This window comes from Triturus cristatus, chromosome 8, assembly GCF_964204655.1.
Source record: "Triturus cristatus chromosome 8, aTriCri1.1, whole genome shotgun sequence".
Classification (NCBI taxonomy): Eukaryota; Metazoa; Chordata; class Amphibia; order Caudata; family Salamandridae; genus Triturus; species Triturus cristatus.
Window position 1 is genome coordinate 1,614,761,154 of NC_140591.1, and position 26,578 is coordinate 1,614,787,731.

General features: G+C 52.2%; 1 long non-coding RNA gene across 1 annotated transcript in view; it reads left to right on the top strand.

Annotated features, from left to right (window-relative positions):
• Window positions 1–26,578, top strand: part of LOC146806336 (uncharacterized) — a 467,136-nt gene that overhangs the window by 367,212 nt on the left and 73,346 nt on the right. The window contains exon 2 of the long non-coding RNA XR_014967989.1: window positions 20,318–20,545. This is a non-coding gene — a long non-coding RNA (uncharacterized LOC146806336). The remainder of the gene's footprint in view (window positions 1–20,317; window positions 20,546–26,578) is intronic.

Sequence of the window (26,578 nt, forward strand, 5' to 3'; positions counted from 1 at the left end):
CCCTGTTGCAGAGGCTGCCGCTCCACTGGCGGCTCGGCGGCAGCTGGAACTTTGTTGGCGTGTAGGAGACGACGAACGCCATGGAGGACTCTGAGGCTGCGGCTGGGTGAGAACATTCTGTTGTGTTGGGGGGGCTCCGGGTGTCGCTGCCCTAGAATTGGTGGGGGGGCGAGAGACTGGTCCTCTTCCACGGTTCTGATCAGGGGCGGAATAGCCCGGTGGTCCTCAGCATTGCGAGACTTTGGTGGGGATGGCGCCTGGAGCGCACCGCATGGGCTGAGCTGTGAGATAAATGGGCTACGGCCTGGTTGACTGTCCGGGGGAGGTTGGGGGGTGCTGTGCAGAATCGGATAGACTGGGGAGCTCGCCGCTGATGGGCGGGCGTACCCCCCCACCGCACCTACTGGAGGGGAGGCGATATTTGCTCGAGCTGCACTTAGATTGGGGGTTTAGAGGCGGGGGCATGGCCACATGGTGGACTCTTGAGAGTTTCGAGTAGCTGCTCAACGGAGGCCCCTGCCCCAGTGCTGATAGCTCTCTTGGCCCCCACGGGGGCTGGTTCAGGGATGGTTTTGTATGGTTGTTGTTGTGGGGTAGGGAGGGGGGAGGGACGAGGGATCTGTCTGGCCAGGTTGGGGACGGTCGGCTGTGGGTGGGGGGCTGGGAAGTTAGGGGGACGTTCTGCTTTGTGCATTTGTGATAAGCACTGTTTTTTGCGTGGCAAGCCATTTGATTTACTGGTGTGTGGCTGTTTCAGATTGTCTGAACTAGAGGGGTGGGCAGGGACTCCCTGCTGCCCTAAGTGCAGAGGAGATATTAGAATGCGTAACCGGGATGACTGGAACGGTTGAACGAATGGGTGACTCTGACGGGGAAGCTCTTAGAGCGCTGACGTGGAATGTCCGAGGGCTGAATGACTATCGCAAACTCAGAAAAGTCTTAAACTACCTCCACCGACATCACATTGACCTGGCACTGCTCCAGGAGACTCATCTCCCACTTACAAGTAAGTTGTTAGCGGCGAAGGGCCTGGTGGGTTCCAGCGAGGCAGCAGGCTTTACATCGCACTCCAGGGGGGTGATTACCTGGGTGAACCCACGATCGAGACTGCGGTTGACGTCGCTGCTCTCCGACCCGGACGGGCGATACTTAATAGCGCGGTGCGTGGGTAAGGGCCACGACTTGATTGTGGTCAATGTATATGGCCCTAACTATGATTCCCCTGACTTCTTCGACGCACTGGCGGCACAATGCAGGCTGCACGTGCCCACTGGCATGGTGTGGGGAGGCGACTTTAACTTCACATTCAATCCGGAGTTAGACCGCTCCTCGGGGCCAGCCCGTCGCCCAGCGACCGCCGCCCTACACATGCAGGCGGAGCTGATCAGGCTCGACATGCTTGACGTCTGGCGACATCGTCACTCGGGTAAAGGGGGCTACACGCATTACTCGGCATTTCACGATGTGCACACCAGAATAGATTACTGGTTGGTGTCCCGGTCACTGCTCGCGTGCGTTGCGGACTGCGAGGTGTTGCCGCGCACGTTGTCGGACCACTCTCCTCTGCTGCTGGCCCTGACCACTCCGCATCGGCGAGTACCGCCGTTCACGTGGCGGCTGCCGCCGTATTCGCTGTTGGACGACGTGTTCCGTGGGGAACTGGCGGACGAAATAGACACGTTCTTTGAGGTCAACACAGGGACAGTCCAGAGTTTCCAAATAGTGTGGGACTCGTTCAAGGCCTATATTCGTGGTGTAGCGATGACTAAGCATTCGGGAGTGCTTAAGTCCATCCGGCGGCGGCTCGGGGCCCTGGAGTCGCAGATAGCTCAACTTGAGGTGAGTCAGGGGGCCTCGGTGGACCCTGAGGTGGTCACGAGGCTGCAGCACCTGGTCACTGAGTTCAATAGTGAAGCGGACCGAGAGGTGCAACACATGGGGAAGTATGCCACAGCCCGCACGTATGGGGAGGGTGAGCGCCCGGGATCCGTACTGGCGGGAATACTGCGCAATTCTAGGCGGCCCCTGGTCATTGATGAGCTTGTCACTGCTTCGGGCGATGTGATTACCGAGGAGGAGGGGGTCATAGAAGAATTTAGGGCCTATTACGCTGGACTGTACAAATCGCAGTCCTCGCGCATGGAGGAGGAGATAGACGACTACCTCAGTTACCTCAAAATGCCGTTTTTGTCCAACTCGCGGCGGGAATTCTTGGCGCTGCCCATACAAAAAGACGAGATCCTGGAGGCTTTGGGAAGTATGCGGGCGGGCACTGCCCCGGGAGCAGACGGGCTGACGGTGGCCTTTTATAAGGCCTTCCAGGACCAGCTCCTCCCGCACCTTATGGCCCTTTTTGACGACATTTGCCTCGAAGGTAGTATGCCCGACACGATGCGAGAGGCCCTGCTTGTTACAATTCTAAAACCCGGGAAGCCTCCCAACCAGTGCGGATCCTATAGGCCACTCTCACTGATCAATGTCGATGCCAAAATATATGCGAAGGTGCTGGCCACGCGCTTGGCGCTACTGGTGCCGGAGCTCGTGGCGCCGGAGCAGGCGGGCTTTGTCCCATCCAGGAATCTCACGTACAATATCCGCACGGTCCTTGGCGTCATGCAGCATGTGCGCCCAGAGAGTAAGGCCATAGCGCTCTTCCTTGATATGGAGAAAGCGTTTGACTCCGTGGAGTGGCCGTTTATGGTGCGGGTGCTGAGGAAGCTTGGGCTGGGAGAGCCTTTCCTGCAGATGATCGGGGCATTGTATTTCAGACCCACTGCCCGGCTTCGCCTTGGAGATCGTGTCACGGAGTCGTTTGCAATCACTAGAGGGACCAGGCAGGGTTGCCCTCTCTCCCCACTTCTTTACGCGCTGGTGGCGGAGCCCTTAGCGTGCGCAATAAGGGAATACCACAGATTCGAGGGTATTAATTTTCCCTCTTATAAGATTGGTATTTCTACCTATGCGGACGACACGCTACTGTACATCAGAGACCCGGAGGAGAATCTCGCCTCTATCCTGCGGGAGGTTGTCCGGTTTGGGGCGCTGTCGGGCCTCAAAGTCAACTGGAACAAATCGCTGGCATTTCCGCTGACCCCGGCAACATTGCCGTTCTCTATGGACTACCCTCTGCAGTGGACAACAGACTCAATCCGCTACCTGGGCATTCGGCTGCACAGGGACCCGGAGGTCTTGCTGAGGGAAAACTATGGGGTGGCTTATTCCAAACTCGTGGATGAGGTGGAAGAGTGGAACAGGCTGCCCCTCTCGCTGATGGGCAGGATAGCCATTATGAAAATGATCATCCTACCACGATTTCTGTTCCTCTTTACCAACATTCCTATAGTGCTGCCCAGGTCTTTCTTTGCACAGCTGACTCAGACCCTCATCCGGCTGGCTTGGGGTGGTAGACAACCGAGAGTCCAGTGGAAAGTGCTAACGTTGCCATACGAGATGGGGGGACTTGGAGCTCCGGACCTGGAGAGTTATTACAGGGTGGCGCAGGCGTCCCATCTGCATTCGTGGATACACGCTGACCCAGATGTCCCACATGTGCTACTGGAGCGCTTGTTCGCGGATCCGGTACCACTCCCGGCGACAATCTTTCTGCCTGTGGATCGGAGGGCGGGACTGTTGGACTCGCTCGGATCTACTAACCACGCGTGGCACATGCTTATGAAACGGCAGGAATGTGCCCTCTCATACTCCCCGCTGATGCGGGTGGAGTGGGAAGTTTGGCTCCCTCCTCTGCGAGAAGCGGGGGTGACGCGGGCGCTGGGTGCTTTGGGTATAGTGAGGATGGCTGACCTGTTCCAAGACGGCGTGGCTAAGACGCTGGAGAGTGTTGTATCGGCACAACCGGGGTGCACATTACTCCAGCGCTTTCAATTCCACAGGGTTCGGGGCGCACTGCTGTCTCTTCTGGGGCCGACTGCGGCGGAGCCGCCCGAGATCCCGGAGCTTACCTATGTCATTAAAACTGCGGCGCCGTCCAAGCTGGTCTCGATACTCAAAAAGATAGGGGATCAACACAGGGAGCCCCAGTGCTCTGCTGCGCGGCGAGCCTGGCAAACGGACCTCGAAATGGACATTTCGGATGAGATGTGGAGATACTGCTGCTCCAGCACTAAAAAGGTCTCTTTGAACGGTCGACACCGATTAATACACTTTAAGTTCTTACAGCGGGTCTACTACACCCCTGAAAGACTACATAGATATGGGTTGCGCCCCACGGCGGAATGCGAGCGTTGCCATGCTCTTGTGGCCGACTTCCTACACATGGCCTGGCTTTGCCCAGGAGTGGCCCGGTTCTGGACGGCGGTATTCCGTGAGTTGAGCCAGATCTTGGAAAGAGAGATCCCCCCTGACCCAGCTCTAGCGCTGTTGGGCTACTCCAAGCCGCTTCCGCGGGCGCTGCGGCGACTGACAGATGTGGCGTTGCTGATTGCGAGACGAGTCGTGGCGGCCTGCTGGATGAGAGGGCCTCTTCCCACTAAGAAAAGATGGGCCAGGGATATGCTGTACTGTAGCACACAGGCGGAAACGTATAGCGAACTGTTGCCCCCTAGGAGTCGCCCTAAGAACTTCTGGGCGCTGTACAGCACTTACATGACAGCGGGAGACTCTGAGGAGACTGGTCAAGGGGAGACGCAGCATGCAGCCCCGGAGGTGTGCGGTCGGGTAGTGGAGGGTGCGCCACCGGATTAGAGTTCGATAGAGGTGAGATAGGCTATGATGATAGTGTGATGTCCGAGAGAGCGACTGGTTGGCGGGAAGAGGGACGGGATGTCCCCTGTAGGAGGCGTGTGCTACCTTGCGGCGTGCATGCGAAGCGGGCACTGGAACCGCAGGATTGGCCAGGCCTGGAGGCATGGGGTGTGATGTCTGGCCGGAGTTCGGCGCCCTGGTTAGAGACAGTGTGCATGAGTACGCATGAAACGAGTGAAGATAGTGGCATGATGGCGAACGGGGTGGGGGGTTGGGTGTTGAGATACGGTGTGCGAAACTACGGGTGCTTGAGCAGACTGCCTGCAGGTTGGATGAGTGGGCTGGTTAAACCACGGCGTGGGCTGGGGGGGCATACGCACCATATGCGTTGGAAGTGCTTCAGCCCGAACTGTACTATGTAAAACTGCAATGCCGCCGGTCCTCCGGGATGTCGGCTAAATGGCTGTGTGAGAGCTGCAGGACCGTAACAGACGTGTTTTCTGAAGTAACCCATTGCACAAGGAGCATACGGCAGTCTGCTATGTCTATTTCCTATATCTCAATAAAGGTTTTTGAAAAACTAAAAAAAAAAAAAAAAAAAAAACTACAGGGGACTTGAAAAGAGAAGGCTGATCAGGAAGCCGCAAGAAGGCAGAGATGGCAGCAAGATAACCTTTCAGGGTGCCCAGGGCGGAGCCCTGCCGGGCCAAAGAAAGAAGAAACAGTAGAACCTCAGAAAGAGGGGCGGAAAGGGGATCCACAGCCTTTGCTGTGCACCATGCCACAAATTTGTTCCACCGGCAGGCGTATACCGTCTTTGTGGAGGGACGCCTGGCTGCCAGAATGATATCACAGACTTCAGGAGGCAAGTCAAATGGCATCAACTGCCGCCCCTCAATCTCCACGCATGGAGGTGGAGGCTGGACAGGTTCGGGTGGAGGACCGTCCCCTGCTGCTGCGACAGAAGATCCTCCCGAAGGGGCAGACGTATCGGAGGATCGGTCAACATACTGAGTAGCTCGGGATACCAGTACCTTCGTGCCCAATCCGGAGCCACCAAGATGACTTGGGCCCGGTCGTGCCTGATCTTCTTCAGCACTCTGGGCAGAAGTGGTATAGGCGGAAAGGCGTACAACAGACCGCAACTCCACTCGTGACGAAAAGCGTCGCCGAGCGAGTGCCGCCTTGGAAATTCCAACGCGCAGAACTGCTGACATTGCGCGTTCTCTTCGGTGGCGAATAGATCTAACCAAGGCTCTCACCATTGCTGAAAGAGACCTTGCGCCACTTCGGAGTTCAGACGCCATTCGTGATCCATCATGCACCGGCGGCTGAGTTCGTCTGCTCTGGCGTTCAGAGAGCCCGCCAGATGTTGAACCACTAGGGTGACGCCCTGGTGTTCCAGCCACGTCCAGAGGCGCAGAGCCTCCTGACAAAGGGTCCACGACCCCACCCCGCCCTGTTTGTTGCAATACCACATGGCGGTGGTGTTGTCCGTGAACACCTGCACGACACTTCCCCTGACAGGATGCAGGAGGCCATCAGCCCCAGAAGCCGCAACACTAGCCTGACCGAAACCCAGGATAGAGGCCGAAAGATGGGAATCAGGGCCTGTATATCCCAGACCCGCTGTTCCGGTGGATGGACCCGGAACTGCGCCGAATCGAGAACCGCTCCGATGAAGAGGAGCTTCTGAGAGGGACTCAGGTGTGACTTCGGCACGTTGATGGAAAATCCCAGCAAATGCAGGAGATCCGCCGTAGTCTGGAGGTGGGAGACGACTGCCTGGGGCGAGCCCGCCTTCAACAACCAGTCGTCGAGATAGGGGAAGACTGGAACCCCTGATCTGCACAGATGAGCTGCGACCACCGCCATCACTTTCGTGAACACCCGAGGGGCACTGGTGAGGCCGAAGGGGAGCACGGTAAACTGAAAGTGCTCTTGGCCCACCGTGAACCGCAGGTAACGCCGGTGGGCCGGCAGGACGGGGATGTGGAAATATGCGTCCTGCAAGTCCAACGCTAGCATCCAGTCTCCGGGGTCTAGGGCAGCTAGAACCTGAGCCAAAGTTAACATCTTGAACCTTTACTTCCGGAGGAAGGCATTGACGTTCCGGAGCCCCCTTTGCCCTTCTTGGGAACCAGAAAGTAGTGGGAATAACAACCACGACCTACTTCTGGGCTCGGAACGCGCTCGACGGCCCCCTTGGCCAAGAGGGCCGAAACTTCCTCGTGGAGAAGATTCAAATGATCCCCCGAGATACGGTGGTGCTGTGGTGGCATGGCTGGAGGGGTCGTCTCGAAGGGGAGGGAGTAGCCCCTTCGGACGATTTGCAGCACCCACCTGTCCGATGTGATGGACCGCCAGTGGAGCAGGTAATGGCGAACTCTGCCGCCCACTGGCGTGGAATGGGCCTGAAAGCTCGGACTAGGAAGGCTTTGAGGCGGATGCTGCCGGGGTGGATGTGGGCTGACCTCGTCGTCCTCCAGAACCGCCTCGGCGGAAACCACGTCCGCGACCGCGCGCAGGTTGGTTCTGCGGCTGGTGGCTAGGCACACGTGAGGAGGCACCCCTTCCTTGGCCACGAAAGGGGCGAAAGGCGGAAGTTTGCGACGGCGGGGCCGAGAGGCCCAAGGACTTGGCCGTAGCCCGGGAGTCCTTAAAGCGATTCAGCGCACTGTCGTCTTTCTCGCCAAAGAGGCGAGTGCCATCAAAGGGCATGTCCATGAGAGTGCTCTGGACATCGCCCGAAAATGACGTGGACCGCAGCCAGGCGTGACCTCGAAGCGCCACTGTGGTAGAAATGGCCCTACCCAGCGAGTCCGTAGTGTCAAGCCCACATCGGATAGCATGTCGCGCTGCATCCCTCCCATCGGCCAGAGCCTGGGTAAGTCGTGTCCGGACCTCCTCCGGACACAGGGGCAGCACGTCCTCCACCGCATCCCACAGAGAGTGGGAATAACGGTCCAAGAGACAGGCGGTGTTCAAAGACCGCAGGCCCAAACTAAGGGAGGAGAACAGCTTCTTGCCAAACTGTTCTAGTCTCTTGGAATCCCGGTCCGGCGGGGCGGTCGGGAAGGAGGATTGGGAGGTAGAGGCCTGGATAACCAGGCTCTCAGGGGTAGGGTGTTGGGACAGAAAACTGGGGTCGCCCGGAGCAGGGCGGTGGCGCCTGGCGACGTTCCTGTCCACAGGAGGAACTGTGGAGGGCTTGGACCAGGTGCCCTGCAGAACGTCAATGAGGGCCTCATTGAATTGCAGCAGAGGCTCAGTGGAGCTTGCTGCAGACTGAAGCACCTCAGTAAGGACGTTAGTCCTCACAGCCACGGCAGGCAGCTCGAGCCCAAGGGCTGCGGCCGCCTTGCGCAGCACCACAGAGAAAGCAGCGCCCTCCTCCGAAGCCACAGTCGGAGGAGAGACGAATCCAGTGTCTGGAGAGGTATCCAGGCCACTGGCCTCCCCCAGTTCATCTGCCCAGTACTGTGACATTTGAGCCTGAAAGGCCATAGGATCCTCGGATCCCTTTCAGTTGTCCCCATCATCCGATTCCTGGTATACAGGAGGAAGGAACGGAGCCAGCCGATAGACATAATGTGTCTCCATCGACGCCGTACCGGCGCCGGGCCCGGAGTGGGGCTGAACTGGGGCTCGACGTCGAGCGGAGTCGACGTCGGCGTCGGGGGTGGTACCGGTGTCGACGCCGGCAGAGGAGGCGTTACGAGGTCGACCGGCGTCGGCGGGGACTCGGGAACGGGTTCCTCGGGCGCTTGCGGCGTCGAGGCCGGAGCCACCGGCAGGCAAGGCAGCCCAGTCGGGTCCGCGGGGCCCGAAGGCGCGCCAGCGGGCGTCGACGGCGGAGCCAGGCTCCTCATGGCCGAGAGGAAGGCACTGACTTCCGCCGGCGTCGCGTCAGCCCCAGGGACCGGAGGGTATGGGGACGTACGCGGCGCCTGCGGCTCCGGCGGAGCCGCGGGGGTGGAACCACCCTGACCCTCGGCCGAGTCGCGCGACCGGCGAGGGGAGTCCGAAGAGCGGTGTCGCTTCTTGGACTTCTTGGAATGCTTCGACTTACCCGAAGACTTGGATCCCGACGACCGATGGTGACGTCGGCTGCGGCTCCGCGACCGATCCTTGGACCTCCTCCTGGACCGGGATCGAGAGGCGCGCGGAGCCGAGTGGCGAATCTCGAGAAGCTTACGGGACCGCTCCCGTCTAGCCTTCGAGGTCAGGGCCTTGTAGTCCGAGCACGACTCCGCGTCGTGGTCGAGGCCCAAGCAGTAAAGGCACCAGCGGTGATGGTCCGTAACCGACATCAGGCGGCTACAGTCAGCACAGGCTTTAAAACCATGCATCCAACCGGCACCGGAGTCGAGACAAGATCAAAAAGGATCAAAAAAGTTAGTCAAAAATTGACTAAAGGGGTAGCTCTCCCGGATCTGCGCTTACTGGCGCGGAAAAAAGAAGAACTGACGTCAGCGCGCGAGGGCGGCGTCTAAGTACTCCGACGACGTCATTCCGGCGCACGACGCCGACGACGGACGCGGAGCCGCAGACGACGCCTAGCGACGCGCAAGGGGTATTGCTGATGAAAAATCTTCCGGATCCAGTCTGACGCCTGGGGATATTCTAAGGTGAGGAATCTAACTAACGTGTTTCTTTCAGATACCCATGTTTGTGCCATGCGAGTTAGGTCCGTCGGTTCCCATACGTTAAGGAGACATCTTCTTGGGTCTGGGAGAATCGTAATTTTTGTAACCTGTGTGAGGGTGCGCATAACTGCCTTCTAGTAACGGACAATTGAGTCCCCTCTTCCCCGCATTGTCTAAGACATAGTGGTGATTCCGTCCGGTGCAGTTTATAGAATAATGTTGGGGTGTAATATGTACGGTGTAGGATTTTTAATTGTATTAACTTTAGTTTTGAGGGTATCGCTGCTGTCTTAGGGGATGAGAGTGCGTCCTGCCAGTCTGTGTCATCTAGTTCTCCTATCTCCACTTCCCATTTGGATTTAAGGGCGTTCAAGGGGTCCGGCTGGTTGTTTATTATTTTCCGGTATGTTAGTGATATGGCTTTTTTATAGAGATGTTCTGTAAGGAGTCTGTCTTCTAGCGGCGACGATTCCGCTAGCTGTGTGTCTGGTGGGATTGCGGCCAGGAGGGCGTGTCTGATCTGCAGATAACGGTATTTTTCAGTATCTGCCAAGCCATATGTAGCCTGTAGGTGAGCAAATGTGACTATTTCTTTTTTCTTCCACAGATCCCCGACTCGTGAGATTCTATCAGATCCCACTGGGGAAAGCCCTTAGTATTACGTAGCATGCCTAGTCGTTTTGTTACCCATAGTGGCATCGCTTGCGTTATCTTTCCCTCCCATCCTAACGCACGTTGAGCCTCAAACCATATTTTTACCGTATGGGCTGTTGGGCCCGTAAGGTTGTGCCTTCTGACCTTGTTGTACAGCACACCCATTATTCCTGCAGTGTCCATCAGGTGTCTGTCCATACGATAGGCCGGGTCGTCACCGGGGGCATGTAGCTATTGGTTCACCACTGTGAGCTGTGAGGCCCAGTAGTACACCTTAATATTTGGGAGTGCAATACCCCCATCATACCAGCTCTTCGTCAATTTGTGGAGTGCTATCCGTGGTGTTTTCCCGTCCCACAATAGACTGGTCACTTCTGTATGTATTGCTTTAATGTATGCTGGAGATATTGGGAAGGGCGTGTTCTGCATTGCATATAGGAACCTGGGGAGCGCCATCATTTTGTAAAGGGCCACTCTACCCAAAAGAGTTAGTGGCAGGGAGCGCCAGTGTTTTACATCTGTGCGGAATCGTATTAGGGGCTGTGTGAGGTTTTCAGCAATGAATTGCAATCTGTCAGGTGTAACGTATATTCCTAGGTATTTAAATCCATTTTCCGCTGTCTGTATTACACATCCTTTTGGAAGCCGTGGTGTGGAACCCTGCAATACGTAAAGATGTGACTTTGCCCAATTAATGGTATATCCGGAGACCCGCCCATATGACCCACAGATATCTAAGAGACTATTGATGGAGCGTGCCGGGGATGCCAGGTACAATAATATGTCATCCGCATATAGGGAAATGCGGTCTTCCCATCCCATTGCCCATTTCAGGCCGCGGATCACCTGATCCTGACGTATCCATGCCGCCAATGGTTCCAAAACCATTGCAAACAAAAGCGGCGAGAGGGGGCTTCCCTGTCGTGTTCCCCTCCACAGCGGAAAGTCAGGCGACATGCGGCCATTCACCACCACCTGAGCCAGCGGTCGTGTGTATAATAGTTTAATCCATGCACGGATCTTCGGCCCGAATCCCAAGTGCTGTAAGACTGCGAATATGAATGGCCTTTCTACCAAATCAAATGCCATTCTGGCATCAAGAGACAGAATGACGGCGTCTTCATCTATGGTGGACCAACGCGCAATGACCCCGTGGAGACGTCGCAGATTAAGAGCGGTATCACGGTTCGGCATGAATCCTGAATGATCCGGGTGTACCACTGTTGCTAGGTGTGCCTGAAGCCTTGTCGCCAGCACTTTAGCCAAGATCTTGGCCTCAGCGTTGATCAGGGAGATTGGTCTGTATGACATGCATTCATGCAGCGGTTTATTTGATTTGTGGATAGCCACTATAGTGGCCAGTCTCTGGTCCCTTGGGAGGATCCCCTTCTCTAGGCTGTCGTTGTACATATGCAGTAGATGGGGAACAAGCTGCGTTGCCGCTTTTTTATATAGTTCCACCGGGATTCCGTTAGGTCCCAGCGCCTTTCTGGTGTGGAGCGCCGCTATCGCGAATGTTAACTCTTCCTGCTCTAAATCTTTCTCAAGGGCTTCCACCGCCGATGGGGCCAATACGGGCATTTTTACGTCTTTGAGAAATTCTAGATTGTCCTCTATTGTAGCCGAAGCCTCCTGTGCATATATTCTTTCGTAGTGCTTCGCCAGTCCCTCCGTGATTCGCTGAGGATCCGTGGTGAAACTACCGTCTGCTAGCTGGATTTGTGCCACCCATCTAGTAGCCTACCCGCCTTGTCACCTAGTTCATAAATTGTGTGTTGTGTCTTGAGGTGTCTGGTTTTCGCCATTTCCCACCTATATGACTTATATTTTTGTTCCGTCATGTGTACATTATGCTCCGCAGCTCTATCTGTATGCAGTACGTGGTCGGCCTCTGCCATGGATACCTGCCTCTCCAGATCCTCTATCTCCTTCTTCTGGGATTGTTTGTAGTTCGCCACTGCCGATATGGCCTGTCCCCTAAGGACTGCTTTATAAGCTTCCCACAGTGTCGTGGGGGATGTTACTGAATGCTCATTTTCTGCGAAATAATTATTTGACGTCGCCATGAGGGCTTTACTGATTTTCGGATTTTTTTAATACCCTGGATGGAGTGGGAACAGCCTACGTTTCTGCAATGTGGAGGTAGCGTAGGCGACAAGTACTGCCGAATGGTCCGATATGCTCCTGGGCTGGTGTGTGACCTCTGCTACTCCCGTGATCCCCGTCCCTGATGTAAAGATGTAATCTAGTCTGGAGAGGCTATTGTGCGCCCCCGAGTGGAATGTGTATTGTTGCCCTGTGGGGTGTAGAGTTCTCCGTAGATCTATTAGGCCCAGTGCTTCTACCAATTTGTGTAATTTAGGATTAGTAGTGCTAGGTTCTCTGGGGGGCATTCTGTCTACAGATGCGTCCATCGTTGCGTTAAAGTCCCCTCCCATTATTAATTGACTGTGTGGAAGTGCCAAAAGGAATTCTCCCAGATCTTGGAAGGCAGTCTGGTGGAGCGCCGGGGGGATATATACGGATACCAAGTTATACATTTTCCCCTCCCACTGGCAGGTCATTGCGGCAAATCGCCCCTGTTCATCTTTTCGGGAGTCTATAACCATCAATGGGAAGCGTTTATTGATTAGTATACCCACTCCCCGTGACCCTGACGTAAATTCGGAGTAGACCACCATTTTGAAGCCCCATCAATCGAGGGCTCTACTGGTTGTGCCTGTCAAGTGGGATTCTAGGAGGAGCGCCACCGCCGGTCCTTTGCGCTTCAAATATTGCAGCACCAGCCCACGCTTTATTTTGTCTCCTAGGCCATTCACATTCCAGGACAATACTTTTAAGTGGAGAGCAGGTTCCCGAGGGGTCTGCCCCCCGAGCCTCACGTCACCAGTGGCGACACTTACATGTGGCTTATCTGTCATTTATGTCAGTACGATGTTGTGCAGTATGTGGAATTCCCATCACATCAATGTTACAAACGTCATCAATCAACATATTGTGTTTGATAATCAACCCTAAAACGAAACTACTAATGAACTCAAGGAAACTTTCCCTTCCCCCCACCCCCCTCCCTGCCTCCCTGCATCGCGGACTTAAAACTACCCGCCACCCCAACTCAGCAGAGTGATTAATCCCCAGAACTGTGTACTTGCGAAAGGGGGGAGCCGACACTCCTTGTCCTCAATCCACTCCCTGGTTATCTCAAAGTTCGGTGCGAAAAGTCTATTATGTAAAGTATTTCAGCCCAGTATCCAAATATTGTAGCAGATGTTCCCGCTGTGTTGTCGACGGGAATCCGTTGCAGCGTCAGGCTCCGATGTCCGCAAATCAGGCCCGACTCTCCGTCTCTGGCTGTTGTGAGTCCTCCGTCGCTCCTAGTCCATCTGCTCCGGACAGTGATGTTGTTTGGGATCGGAATTTAGGCCTGGTTCCCGGTCGCTTTGTGTCCCCCGCTGGTCGCCAGCCTTCCATCCATTCAGAGGCTTCTGCCGGCGTGTTGAAGAACCATGTCTTTCCTTCCGCCTCCACTCTCAATTTTGCCGGGTATAACATTGCGTATTTATGCTCACGGCTGCGGAGCTCCCTTTTTATATTCATGAAGTCTCTTCGCTGTTTAGTTACTGCCGCTGTATAATCCGGGTATAGCGCTACCATGACATTGTCCACTCTGATTGGAGGAGCTACTCTTGCCACCTGCAGGATTGTGTCCCTGTCGCAGTAATTAAATATACGTGCCAGGATCGGTCGCGGTGGAGCCCCTGGTCGGGGCCGTCCTCCAGGAACCCGGTGCGCTCTTTCCACCGAGAAGAAGCTTGATAACCCACGTGGCTGCAGCTGGTCTGTTATCAGTGTTTCGACAAAGAGGTCCAGTGCCGTCCCCCTAACGCTCTCCGGCACTCCCACCAGTCGTATGTTGTTTCTTCTGGATCATCAAGCTTCGCCATGAGTTGCTTTTTCGTGTCTTCCAGTGTGTGTATTTTGTTCTTCAACATTACCGTGTCCTTAGCAAGAGTTTCCGTGGTCGTTTCGACCTCCTTTAGCCTCGTGCTCATTTTGGAGAGATCTGCACGTATCAGCGTAATGTCGGTTGAGATTGTCCCGATGGACGTTTGCATCTGGGTCAGCGCGGCCATCACATCCTGGGGAGTCACTTCCTTTGGTTTTTCAGGCGTTGGATCTGGGCCATCAGCCCCCAGTGGAGGTTGCGAATCCGGCTGTCCCCTGTGATATGCGTATTTGTATAACTTGTTGTGGGGTGCCGTCCGTTGGCCCTTTCCTCCCATTTCGATCAGGCCAGGCCGCACTGCAGGCTGCATCGGGGTGGCCCACCAGGAGAGAGGGCCGGCAGTCACCGCCGCCTGCCACGAGGCGATGTTCCCGTCTGGCCTGTCGGTTTTACCGGCCCCTGCGGCGTATCCCCCTCCACAGCCTGAAGTACTTATTCGCAGGGGCTTTCCTGTCCTTCGGAGCTCCTGTCTGTGGCACTCGCCAACGATCAGGCCCACGCACCACCTATTCGGGAGTCCGCCCGCTCTTCAGGGCTCCTTAAGTCCTCTAGAATCAGGGTCAGTGCGGGAGGATCGTTAATGCCCCACCAGCGGTATCTATCGGGGTGTCGTCGTTCCACTGCCCGGTCTCGCCGCTCCGATATATCAGCCGCGCCTGTTTCTGGCCGCTCCAGCTCCCAGAGCACTCGACGGGGCCTAAGGCGCCCCCACCGCTTCACCGGCCTCACCGTCTCGAGTGGACCGAGCCTTTGTCCCAGCAGTCTCAATCCTCAAACCCTTACGTGATGCGGGCCCGGCACCTGCTTCAGCGACGTCGAGGGTTCCCTTTACGGCGATGCTGCTCTACCGCCTCCGGTCCGGCCCCGCTCCCTCCAGGGGCCCTCCTGCATATAACTTGCCAGCGATGGAAGCGCGCCCCCTCTATCTCCGGCGATCCGCGTACTCGAGGCCCCGACCTCATCCGTTACCGCAGGCCCCAAAAGTCGCATCTCGCTTCGTCCTCCACCAAATGCTAGCCCCGGGTCACGGTCACTGCGGGTCAATGCTCCGGTCTTCTTGGGCTTTAGCGAGTGTTCGCACCGCCTTTTCTGCCATCTTCATTGGCTGCTGGCCACGCCCCCCCGCCGCAAAATAATTTTTGAAAGGAAGACAGAAGGTCATAAAACAGCATGTCTTGGGGTGCGGGTGTCTGATACGAGACACATTCTTCTGGCATTACTGCAGCTTGGGAGGGGCAGTGGTGGGCGTGAGTGAAGAACTACCGAAGCTTGGCTTATGCTGTCCCAAAGCCACAGGAGATATAGCAAGCGAGCACTTGAGCTGCTGAAAACAGAATGAAACAGCGGCCAGGAGACAGAGGGATTCCTGACTGCCTCAACTGAAGTTACATTTCCATCAGACAAGAACTTGAGGTGTCCTTTTCCCACTGTGCAGCGGGGTTCAGAACGAGTCCCTCTGCGGAGCAATAAGAATAGGAAACAATCTTCTGCACAATGAGACTCAGGACTTGCTGGATTTCCTTTGTTCCTCAGGGAGTATATTACTCCATTGCCCTGCTGGAAAGGCCACCAGCCAGATTTAGAAATGACTGCCAAGCTAGTGGTCATTTATGAAGTATTGCCAGGAGCTGCCGCCGCCGCTGTTCCCGTCAATGCATTTTACGGTTTGGTGCAGGGCTCTTTGTAAATGATGAAGCAAAGCACTAATCAGGTTTCTTTTTTTCTAAAATAAAACCCTGAAACTGGATTTTCCTTTTGATTATAAAAAACACAATTCTCCACTCACCATGGGAGTCCTGACCCATGGCGAGGGTAACATTTAGCAGTTTTCAATGACCCATACTGATAGGGTTTTTCTGGCAGGGACGGGCACCGAAAACTGACCTCCGATTCTACCCATCGAGATCAGGCGGTAGGAAATACAGGTCTGCTTCCGACAACTCAAAAACCATCGAAGCGCAACAGTTTTCAGCCTGTAGCAAAAAGACACAAAGTCATCACAGTCCGTATGGCTCTATGGTCATTTTTACTGGCTTACCCCTACCCCCATCCAAGCTTCAGGGTTCTGCGTTGGACCAAAGGCGAGCCTTCAGGCATAGGAAACCACTGCAGAGATCAGACACCGCCAGCATGGCATGACCGCGAGCCAAACAGCCTTCTGATCCCCACTATAATTTCGCTTTCCGTTTTCCCCAGGGGTTTTGCAGTGAGAGGGTTTTTTTGTTGTTGTTTCTTGATAATTGGGCAAGGTTTGTGGCGTGTGATCTTGCATGAAGCAGGTGTGGCGATGGTAGAAGCAGCAGTGCCCCTGGTGGAAGAGGACCCCTTACATTATGTCCCTGTGATTTTTTCCAAACCAGAGATTTCAGAGGTTCTCAGTAGAGGGGCAAGAAGCTTTAGCAAGTGTGGTCTGCATGAAGTATAGTCTAATTTTTTTTTTAAGTTGAGGGATACACAAAAAGATCGGCCTTTGGTGGCCAACCCGCTATGCCTTGCAACCCAACTGCACAGCTCTCGGGATAACTTGTGGACCTGTTGGCAACAACGGGTATTTGGAGTGCGGCAGGGTCCAGCATCACCCCCTAGATGAGACTTTGCCTCGGTACCATGGGTAGGAGTGACAGCAAATATACACTCTAGGACAGGCCAAACCTCCCAATAACAACTCAACATTCATATAGGAATCCAACTAAAATGGCAATTTAATATCCTGAATGGCGTCATCAAAATAGATTCTCACCATAATACTACATTTTGTAATCATATAAAGTGTCTGCAGCCTTCCAACCCAGGCAAAGTGTTACCTCTTGATTGGGTAAAATCAGCTTTCCTAAGGTGCAAGAGTACGCTTCTAACCCCGCACCTAGGAAGTAGTTAGGGACACTGTATCGCTTTCAGGTAGCAAAGTGAGGTCACTGGTTATGCCTGGGTCACGTGCTGATGATTGACAGCACCTGAAGGTGTATGTTTGGATGACAGCCTGGCAGGGAGTGCCGAAGTGTGGGAAGTAAAATGTTCTGGGGAAGTGCTTCCCGAATGTTTTCGAGCCACATCATTTTTAGGACAACAAACTTCCACACCCCGCCTAGCTTTAACAGACAAAAGGTGGGGTGGTTTTTAATGTATTAGTAGACATGCTTTCAAAATGCATCGAATTACTAAATCACATACTTTTTGTGTTCCTCTCTAACAGCATTTGTTTGCAAATGTCACGACCTTGACCTCACCCTTCGACAGGTCTTTATCGGACTGTTGCCAAGATATTATCTACTCATAAAAGTGGCAGTTGGTGAACTGCACTGGAGCTGGAACATTTTTCAGAGTAGGGTGCTGACCTAAGGCATCTGTTCAGTAAAGTCACAGGGCCTCTGAAAACTCTTAGAAGTAATACCAGTAAATTTATCAAATTTGAAAAATCCCTTCTGCAGCAGAGTGGGGGGTAAGGCCTCATATCAATTTTGTGTGTTAAAACAAGTCCCAGAGGTGCATTTTGGACATTATATATGTATTTATGTGTGTGTGGATATAACCCAGATCTCTTGACTGGGGCAGTGTTTGAAAAGTTTCAGCACTTAATCTTGTTGTGTTTGCTATGTTTGCCCTAAGCGGCCTAGGGTATGCCCAGATGTGGGTCCCTTGCTTGCTGTGCCATTAGATTCAAGCTAGCCCAGCTGATGAGGGGTGATACACCAAAACTGAACTCAGGATGCTTGTTTCCGATCCACAGAGGACCTGGCCTGGCACTTTAGGCTGGACTGGTCCCATGGGTGGCAGGGTCAAGACTGATTTGCATTTGTCAGGGTCCAAGCTGGGGTGAGCAAGAGAACTATGGATTTAATCCAGATCTTTTGACTGGGGAGAGTGTTTGGAAAGTTTCAGCATTCCGTCCATCATCTTGTTGTGTTTGCTATTTCATGACCTGGAGACTGTAGAGGATGTGCCAGGGAGGTCTTATCCAGGAAGCACCTGTTCCAAGCTGGTATGCAAGTTAAGACTACCATGCCAAATTATATTTTAGCATCTACCATGCAGCTTTGCCCTCAAGGATCTGGAGGATGTAAACTATCTGTGCCCATGGCATTTTCCCGATAAATACTTTTGCCTCCTCTGCGTTCTTTTGAAACAATTTGTAACCCTGTAGGAGCAACTCCTCTTTAAAGGTGAGGGATCGCTCTCTGAACCACGCTTCTGTGGGGTCGAGATACGGCATCCTTCTGACATCGATAAGTTACGTGCCAAGTGAGTGTTGATGAGGCCATTTAAAATATTTGGAAAGATTGCAGTTGGGAGGAGGAGGGGGGTTACTAGACATTGGGCATTTTAGATTCTTGTCCACATCCTCTTTGCAATTCCAATGGCCATTGTGTCCGGTTTTCATCTTCTGCACTTCAGAATGTGGTTTGTTCTAAAAACTGACTTTTTCATTCTATCAGGTAATGGATTTTCTGTGTTACTGTTTATTGTTTCTGGTCAGGAATTCTAGCACTGAAACTGTTTTTAGGTTTTCTACTTTACTAGATACAACCCCTCCACTTTTCCTGGCTATCTTGGTACGTGGAATCCTAGAACACCAACATATGCTCAGAGATTACAATCAAACTCATGAGATCCTCAGAAACACTAGGATCCCTATAATGAGAGCGCTGTCCCAATATGAAAGTCTGGGCAACTCTTGAGATGTAGGAGTTTTCTGAGAACTTCAAGAAGATAGCTCTAGGCCATCATGGCTAACAGAAAACCACCATAAGTAGTAATTTACGGTTATAAAAAATGTCACCCTCCATTTTGTTTACACTTTGAACTACTCTAAACCCAAACCAGATCACAGCAGATGTTCTGCAAGCCTGCAAGCTCAGACTGGGGAAAAAGCCACTTGTTGCTCTTTCATAAAGTTGGCTGTCCTTGTACCCTCCCCCCCCCCCCCCCCATCCGCATGTTATGCAGGGACAGAAATAGCACCATCTTGACTACTGTGTCTCCAATGCACATGCATTGAACCTTCAAACCAACCAAAAACTTCAGGTTTTTTACAGTTTTAGATGGTGCAGGACACTGTCCCATATTAAGGCGGCAACAGATAAATGTTCCGTGGTGTGGTTGGAGCAGTTTGTAGGAAGGGTTTCTGATTTAGAGGGATTCTGTTTTAAACAGTCTTCGGACATCCGGCTTCATGTCATAATTAAACCTAGTGCAAGGGGTGCTGGTAAATCTTCACTTTCCCCTTTCGCCCCAGAAAACATGTAATAATATGTGGTTATCATCCGCACACATATAAAATAACAAACTAATACAATGTAGCATATATGCTAGAGGGACGCAAAGACACGGGGGCAGGGGAGAGCCCTACAGTACCGCCCACCAAACAAGAATGGGTAAAGCGGTGAATGTTCCCGGTTGCATTGTGATCTCTCGGACATAAATGTTTAGTCCTATCTCCTGCTTTGTCTCAGATATGAAGTTCACGGAGACGATGCTGGAGTATTTGGTGATTGACAGCCAGCCCAGACACCCCCATAACCATGATACTCCTGAGATCAAGCAAAACTAAGGTCACCACCACCTCCATCCCGTTGCCAGGGCGAAACAGTGCCTGCGAGGGATTTAATAGATTTTGCCCTTCCACATACTGCTGTAATTGGACAGTTGCGGCTTTTTCAAGTTTTGCGGTCAATGGCACGAGTGGGATGGGACAGGAGCTGGCTGTTTCAGCCTTATTCAAAGAGGGCTTTTTAGGAAGATGGCCTTTTTCAGGTCCACGAAGAGCATAGCATGAGTAAATCAGCTGCTGATAATTTGTAGAAAACACTGTGCGAAAGCTTCTCTGTTTCGGAATACAATCAACTCGAAGCTTGTATCCGCAGGTAACAGAGATAGTTTGCTAAATGATGTAGGTTTTGAGAGCCTCATAACTGACAATACACAACTATTCAAAGCGGGATGCGACAATAATAGAGACATGATGGTCAGAGGTCTGGACATTCCCTGGGGATGTTTGAGACGTTTATGGTGACAAAAAATCAAAGCGAGTCCTGCAATTACTCATTTACTATGGCAGCTGGATTTGCTGATGGTTCTACTGTTCTATTACAGGGCTTTAGATTCTTTTTGAGGTTTGGCAATGTTGGTTGAATTAGATTTTTTCTTTGTAGCTCGCAGAAAATGACAATATTTTCTGAGTTGGTAAAGAAAGCTAGCTTTACCTGCATGCTGTATTCTCTTCTTCACGCGGGATCTAATTTTCTTAGAATCAATGTTTCTATTTGTCGGTGAAAACCATTGGTTAATTTCAGCTTTATCATCATAGGTGGCAGTAACTTATCTAAACTGAAAGAAATACTTGGTCGACTGGCTGCAGGGATGAGAGGGGATCTCTAGATAGAGTATCGCAATGCTCATCTGCATGAACTCTAGCTGATGCAGTGGATGATGATTGCTGAGATCCTACAGAGCCCTCCATAACACCGGACCCCAATACCTCAACGACCGAATCCCCGTCCACGCCCCCAAGAGAAGCCGTGGCTACGGAGGTTAGGTAAAACATGGCTATGGTGTTGTCATTATTGCGAATGAGTGGAAGGAATGCTAGAAGAGAAAATGTAATAGCTAGCTATTCCAGATGGTTGATGTGGAGGCCCTGCTGCTGGGGTGTCCACAAGTTCTGGATTATGTGATCATGGAGATGCGGTCCCCATCCGATGAGCGAGGCATCCATGGTGATGGTCTCCTGTGGAACTGGGACTAGAAAGGGCCGTCCCTGCAACAAGGTGTTGCCGTTCCACCACTGAAGGAAGCAATGTGTATGGCCCCAAATCAACACTAGATCCTCTTACAGACCTTCTGCCTGATACCATTGTGCTGCTAGAGGGACACGTGCAACTTTGCATGATGAACTATTGTAATGCAGGACACCATCATGCCTAACAAACGCATTACTATCTTGACTGTTATGGGACGATCTGGATGGGAAAATAAAGTATTAGCTTTTGAAAAGCGTTAACCCTGGCAAAGCTTGGGTAAGCCTTTCCCACCCTTGAGTCTAGAGTAGCTTTGAGGAAGGGTTGTACTTGAAGGGGCTGAGGGTGGGACTTGGCTATGTTTATCGTGAAGCCCAACGTGTGTAGAAGGTCTATTGTTGTCTGCGTGTGTGCCAAACATTGCTGCTGTGTGGTGGTCTTGATCAGCCAGTCGTAAATGTACGGAAAACATGGATTCCACCCCGCCCGAGGTTAGCGGCTACAACGGCAAGACACTAGGTTAAGACTCTGGAGGCTGTTGTTACCTCGAAGGGCAGAACCTAGAGCTGATGATGTCTACTCACCACAAACCGCAGGAATCTTCAATGGGCTGGGTGGATGGGAATATGGAAGTAGGAGTCCTTCAAGTCGAAGGCAGTCATGAAGTCACCTTGCTGCAACAGAGGGATGATATCCTGAAGTGTAACCATGTGCAAACGTTCTGACAGAACATACTTGATGAGAAGCTGGTGGTTGAGTAATGGCCTGAGGGTACCATGTTTCTTGCGAATGAGAAAGTACAGGGAGAACACCCCTTTGCCCCAATATAGTTCTGGCACTGGCTCCATGGCACCTTTGGCAAATAGTGCGCATCTCCTTTTTCAGCAGATGCAGTTCTGTGGACAACTTGTGCATGTATGGGGGATGTTGGGTGGTGTTTGGGTGAGTTCTAAACAATACCCTTCCCATATGATGTCTAGAACCCATCGGTCGGAGGTAAGGCAAAAACCTCTGCAACCTGCCCACCACGGGTGTTGGATGGACGGGCGGGGGGGTGGAGTGGAAAGAGTCACAGTTTTGGGTCGGTGGCTCCTTTGGGAGCTGACCCTTTGCCATTGTCCCCTCTGTAGTAACCCCGTGAAGGGGTCTGCTGCTGATGTCTGGTGTATGTGGTGAAGTCCCGGGAGAGGCAACTGCTTTGGTTGTACCACAGTGCTGTGGGCATCGAAAAGAGCCGCCGCAGTGGGAATATGCAGGGCACCCATGGCCTTGGCTGTATCCGTCTCAATTTTTTTTTCACCTTTTGTAGACCTGAGGGCTGAAGATGCTTGCCATCAAAAGGTACATTATGATGTTGTTGTACCTCTGGCTTAAATCCCGAAGGCACGTAGCCATTCATGGTATTGGAGAAGGAAATTAGAAATATTGCTGTGAGCAGTCGTGTCCGCAGCATTTAGAGAGCACCAGATGTTGGAGATCCCCTCCGTTGCCAACTCCTGCCCCCGCTCACGATATTGCTGTGGGAGACGTTGGATAAGATCTTCCATCTAGTCTCAGTGGGCGGGATCATGCCGGGAGAGTAAGCCCACGGAGTTGGGAATGCGCCACTGTGTGGCAGATTGCCTTGCAACACGCTTGCCAGCAGCATCTATTTTGTTGCTCTCCCTGCCTGGAGGGGTTGTATCCCCTGCGCCCTGGGAATTCGCACTCTTGTTAGCCATATGTACCACCAGGGAATCAGAGGAGGCAGGGGGTCCCGTGGGTAACTGCCTTTTGATGTAGAGGGTGTCTGATGGAGTAGCCTTAAACTTTATGCCAACTCAGGCGTGATGACTCTGGCTTTTATAGGCGCTTTGAAGATGTCCCAGCAGGCTTGAGCATGCCTTTCAACATGGTCAAATGCTGGAGGGACTGCTGTGTAGCATCATCAGGCAGAGAGGACTTAGCGGGGTACAAGTCTGGGTCGGTGTCTGTTGGGTAGGGGGTCTGCCTGATAGTCATCTCAAGGGCCAGGCTCTGGGAGTAATAGTGTGGATCACAGGGGTCATAGGGAGGCCCTGGACTGTCGCCATTACCTGAATATGGAGATCCCTGTGGGGAATGTGTTTGAGGGTCCCATGGCTGCAAAGGGGAGGTAGGAATAAGAGGGGATGGAGGAGGAGGAGGAGGTGGAGGAGAAAGAGGAGGATGAGCAGGCATGGAAAGGCCAGGCAGCAGTGGAGAGGTGCCTCTGTCCTGGCACCGAGGATTTTTGGGCATTGGCTCTGATGGAGAGTTTAGCCATCCCCTTGTGGGGATCCTTGAATGATGGGGCAGGCTTAGCCAGGATCCTGCCTGTGCACATACATGGATGTGGATCTTCTTTTGGCCTGCATTTAAATGCTGCTGGAGCCTCTGCAGGATGGGTTGGTCAAACCCCTCCAAAGATGGCTTCAATGGAGCTGAAAAGTGTCAACATCCAGAATACCCGAAGTGGATTTCAGCTCCAAAGCTTTCGACTCAGAGTGTGCCCAAGCGGAAGCCTTCGGATCTGGTATCGAAGCGGTGTACAACATCGATGGCGAGGCATCGGGCAGTCTTCAGGGCCTAGGGTTGCGAGGGCATCGTGTTCGGCTCAGTAGTTCTGGTGCTGACCGAAGCCATGATGAAGTGGAGGCCTGGAGCCATCTGAAGAAGCATGAGAGCTAGATGCTGGTGCCTCAGAAAGATGGGAGGTGATGATACTATCTTCAGTCCTCTGCAGCGGGCATTGAGCTGGCAGGGGTCCTTCGGCTGTGACATCAGAGCCGGAGGCGGTCTCAACAGACGAGAACGCCTCTTCAATCTCGGCGCCAAATGTGCCCGGCTGCTGCAGAGCTTCCTCCTCGCCTTCTCCGAAGATATTCGGAAAGTCCGCCCGTGCTGTGCCATTGAAGCTGAGGCAATGCGATGCGCTCAATGGTTTAGAAGAGTCTGTTTGTTACAAAACACAAGACATGCTACGGGTCAGGTACTGGAACTTCGTGCAAGTCTGTCCTGGAATACTTGGCGTAGCAAGAGCAGAGCAGAAAAGGAGTTCTTTCCATCATGTGGACATTGTAGACTGTTCAAGGGTGATGAAGGTCGAAGGGACAGAGCCCTGAAGTACGAGTTCGTCGACCACGATGAAAGAATGGCATCAAAGTAACACCTAATGTATACTTGACAAAAAGTGAGATTGGTTGAACTGATGGGACACGGTGCCGAAGGTCAGGCGAGAACGCTAGTGGCATCAAACCGAATCTCCAGTATACACATCTATACCAGATAGCGGAGAAAATAATGTGACTATGGAGCCCATGCGCATTGCCTACAATAGGTGGAGTCACTACACCTCTGGACTTAACCCCTTCAGTGCCCATGACGAGCTGGACTCGTCATGGGCTGCGGTGGCGCTGTGCCCATGACGAGTCCAGCTCGTCATGAACTCCGCCCGCTAATGCAAGGCGCGGCACTGGGCGGGGAAAGGGGCGGGCATGCAAGGGGTTAAAAAAACTTCTTTGAACAATAAAAAGTTGCACACATCTGAGCACAACACTAGATGGCAGGATTATTCACAGCATGTGTATCTACAGCTACACATGCCACATGGATAATGTTACTTACCCAGTAAGCATCTGTTCTTGGAATGTAGAGCTGTAGATTCACATGCTTTGCATACTCCTGCTATCTAGTGTTGGGTCCGGATGTTAGTACGTTTTTTTTTCTGCGCAGAAGTCTTTCCTAGTCACGAGGTTAGGTCACTCCTCCTTTCGGTGAAAGTGCACATGGTCATCGACTCCATTGCTAGATTGTTTTCCCGCAAGAGGGTGAGAATGGAGTAAGTAAGTGTAGTATAGAGATGTCCATGCATATAAATGTATAATAAAGAACTGCAACAGGTACCCGGGGAGGCGGGTGGGCGCATGTTAATCTACAGCTCTACATGCCAAGAACAGATGCTTAATGGGTAAGTAACATTATACGTTTGAGGCATGTGTACTGTAGATACACATGCTTTACATAGACTATAAAGCAGTATTAACTAGGGGTAGGCGGAATTTGCGTAGTCGCGCTACGCAAAGCTCCGCAAAACAGTAAAGAAATCTCTGCAAGCATGCAAAAGCTCCGCCAACATGCAGAATTGCTTGTTCCGCCCGTTCGCAATGCTTTTTTCGTGTTCGCGAACGCTGTTTGCGTGCTCGGGGAGAAATATCTTGCAAACACGCATTTGGAAAGCGCGAACATGCAAAAAATTCTGCGAAGCCGCGGATCGTGGAATTTTTGTCAATTCCGCGTTCTCCGTGGAACGCGAAGTTACCCAAATTCCGCAACCGGAACGGAATTTACCGCCCAGGCCTAGAATTAACCCAAAGCAGTGGCTAACCCATAGCTGTTGCAGTTGTTTGGGATAGTGTTTTAAGTACTGCTTGGCCTAAATTAGCTTGTTGTCATGCTAACACATCTACACAATAGTGTTTGGTAAATGTGTGCTGTAGACCCTGTAGCTGCTTTACATATGTCAGCTTGAGGGATGTTACCTAAAAAGGCCACAGAAGCCCCTATCTTGCAAGTGGAATATGTTCTAGGGGGTATAGTCAAAATCCTTTTGGCTTTAGCATAGCATGTTTGAATGCATTTAACAATCCATCTCTCAATACCAGATTTAGAGATAGGATTGCCTTTATGAGGTGGAGCAAATGCTACAAGTAGTTGTTTTGTGAAAGTCCTTTGTTCTATCTATGTAGTACAATAAAGCTCTTTTAACGTCTAGTGTGTGAAGAGTGCGTCCTGCTACGGAATCAGGTTGAGGAAAGAAAACTGGTAACTCGACAGATTGATTAATATGAAAAGCAGAAACTACTTTGGCAAGGAATTTGGGATTGGTCCTGTCTGTGTAGCTGAAAGAAAGGTTCTTCTAGTGTTAATTCCTGTAGTTCACCAACTCTCCTCAGTGATGTAATAGCAATGAGGAAAGCGACTTTCCTTGACAAACTGTAAAGGGCATTTGTGTAATGGTTCAAAAGGGGGACCCATCAGCCTTGCGAGGACAATGTTGAGATTCCAGACTGGGGCAGGAAGAATACTTGGTGGTATTACCCTTTTTAAACCTTCCATAAAGACTTTGATTACTGGAACTCTGAAGAGTGAGATGTTGCCTATTTTGTAAATAGGCAGCTACAGCTGCAAGGTGCAAACGAATAGAGGTGTAGGCCAGTCCTGTTCGTTGTAAATGTAAGAAATAACAGATAATGTTTTGTATAGAAGCGTCTAAAGGATTGATTTTGTTGTTGTTACAATATACCGCAAATATTTTCCATTTTGCAGCATAGCAAGCTCTGGTGGTAGGCTTTCTTGCTTCTTTTAGAATATTCATACAGTCTGGTGGTACATTTAAGTACCCAAACTCGATAACTTCAGGAGCCAAATGGCTAAATTCAGTTCTTTGGGAGTTGGATGTCTGATTTCTCCATGGTTCTGTGTAAGAAGACTGGACTTCAGGCATAGTTTTTGATGTGGAACTTGTGACAGCTCCAACAGCGCGGTGTACTATGGCTGATGAGCCCATGTGAGAGCTACCAGAATTAGTGTGAGGTGAGGGATGTTTGCCTGAGCTTCCGAACCACCCATGGTATGGGGGGGGGGGGGGGGGGGGTAGAGGCGGAAAAGCATGGGCAAATGTCCCTGACCAGTGATTCGTAGGGCATTGCCCTTTGATTGCGGGTGTGGGTACCTGGAGCCGAAGTTTGGGTGTTTTGCATTTTCGGCTGTTGCGAATAGGTCAATTTGTGGAAATCCCCACTGTTGGAAGTACGGAAGGAGAACAGAACCTG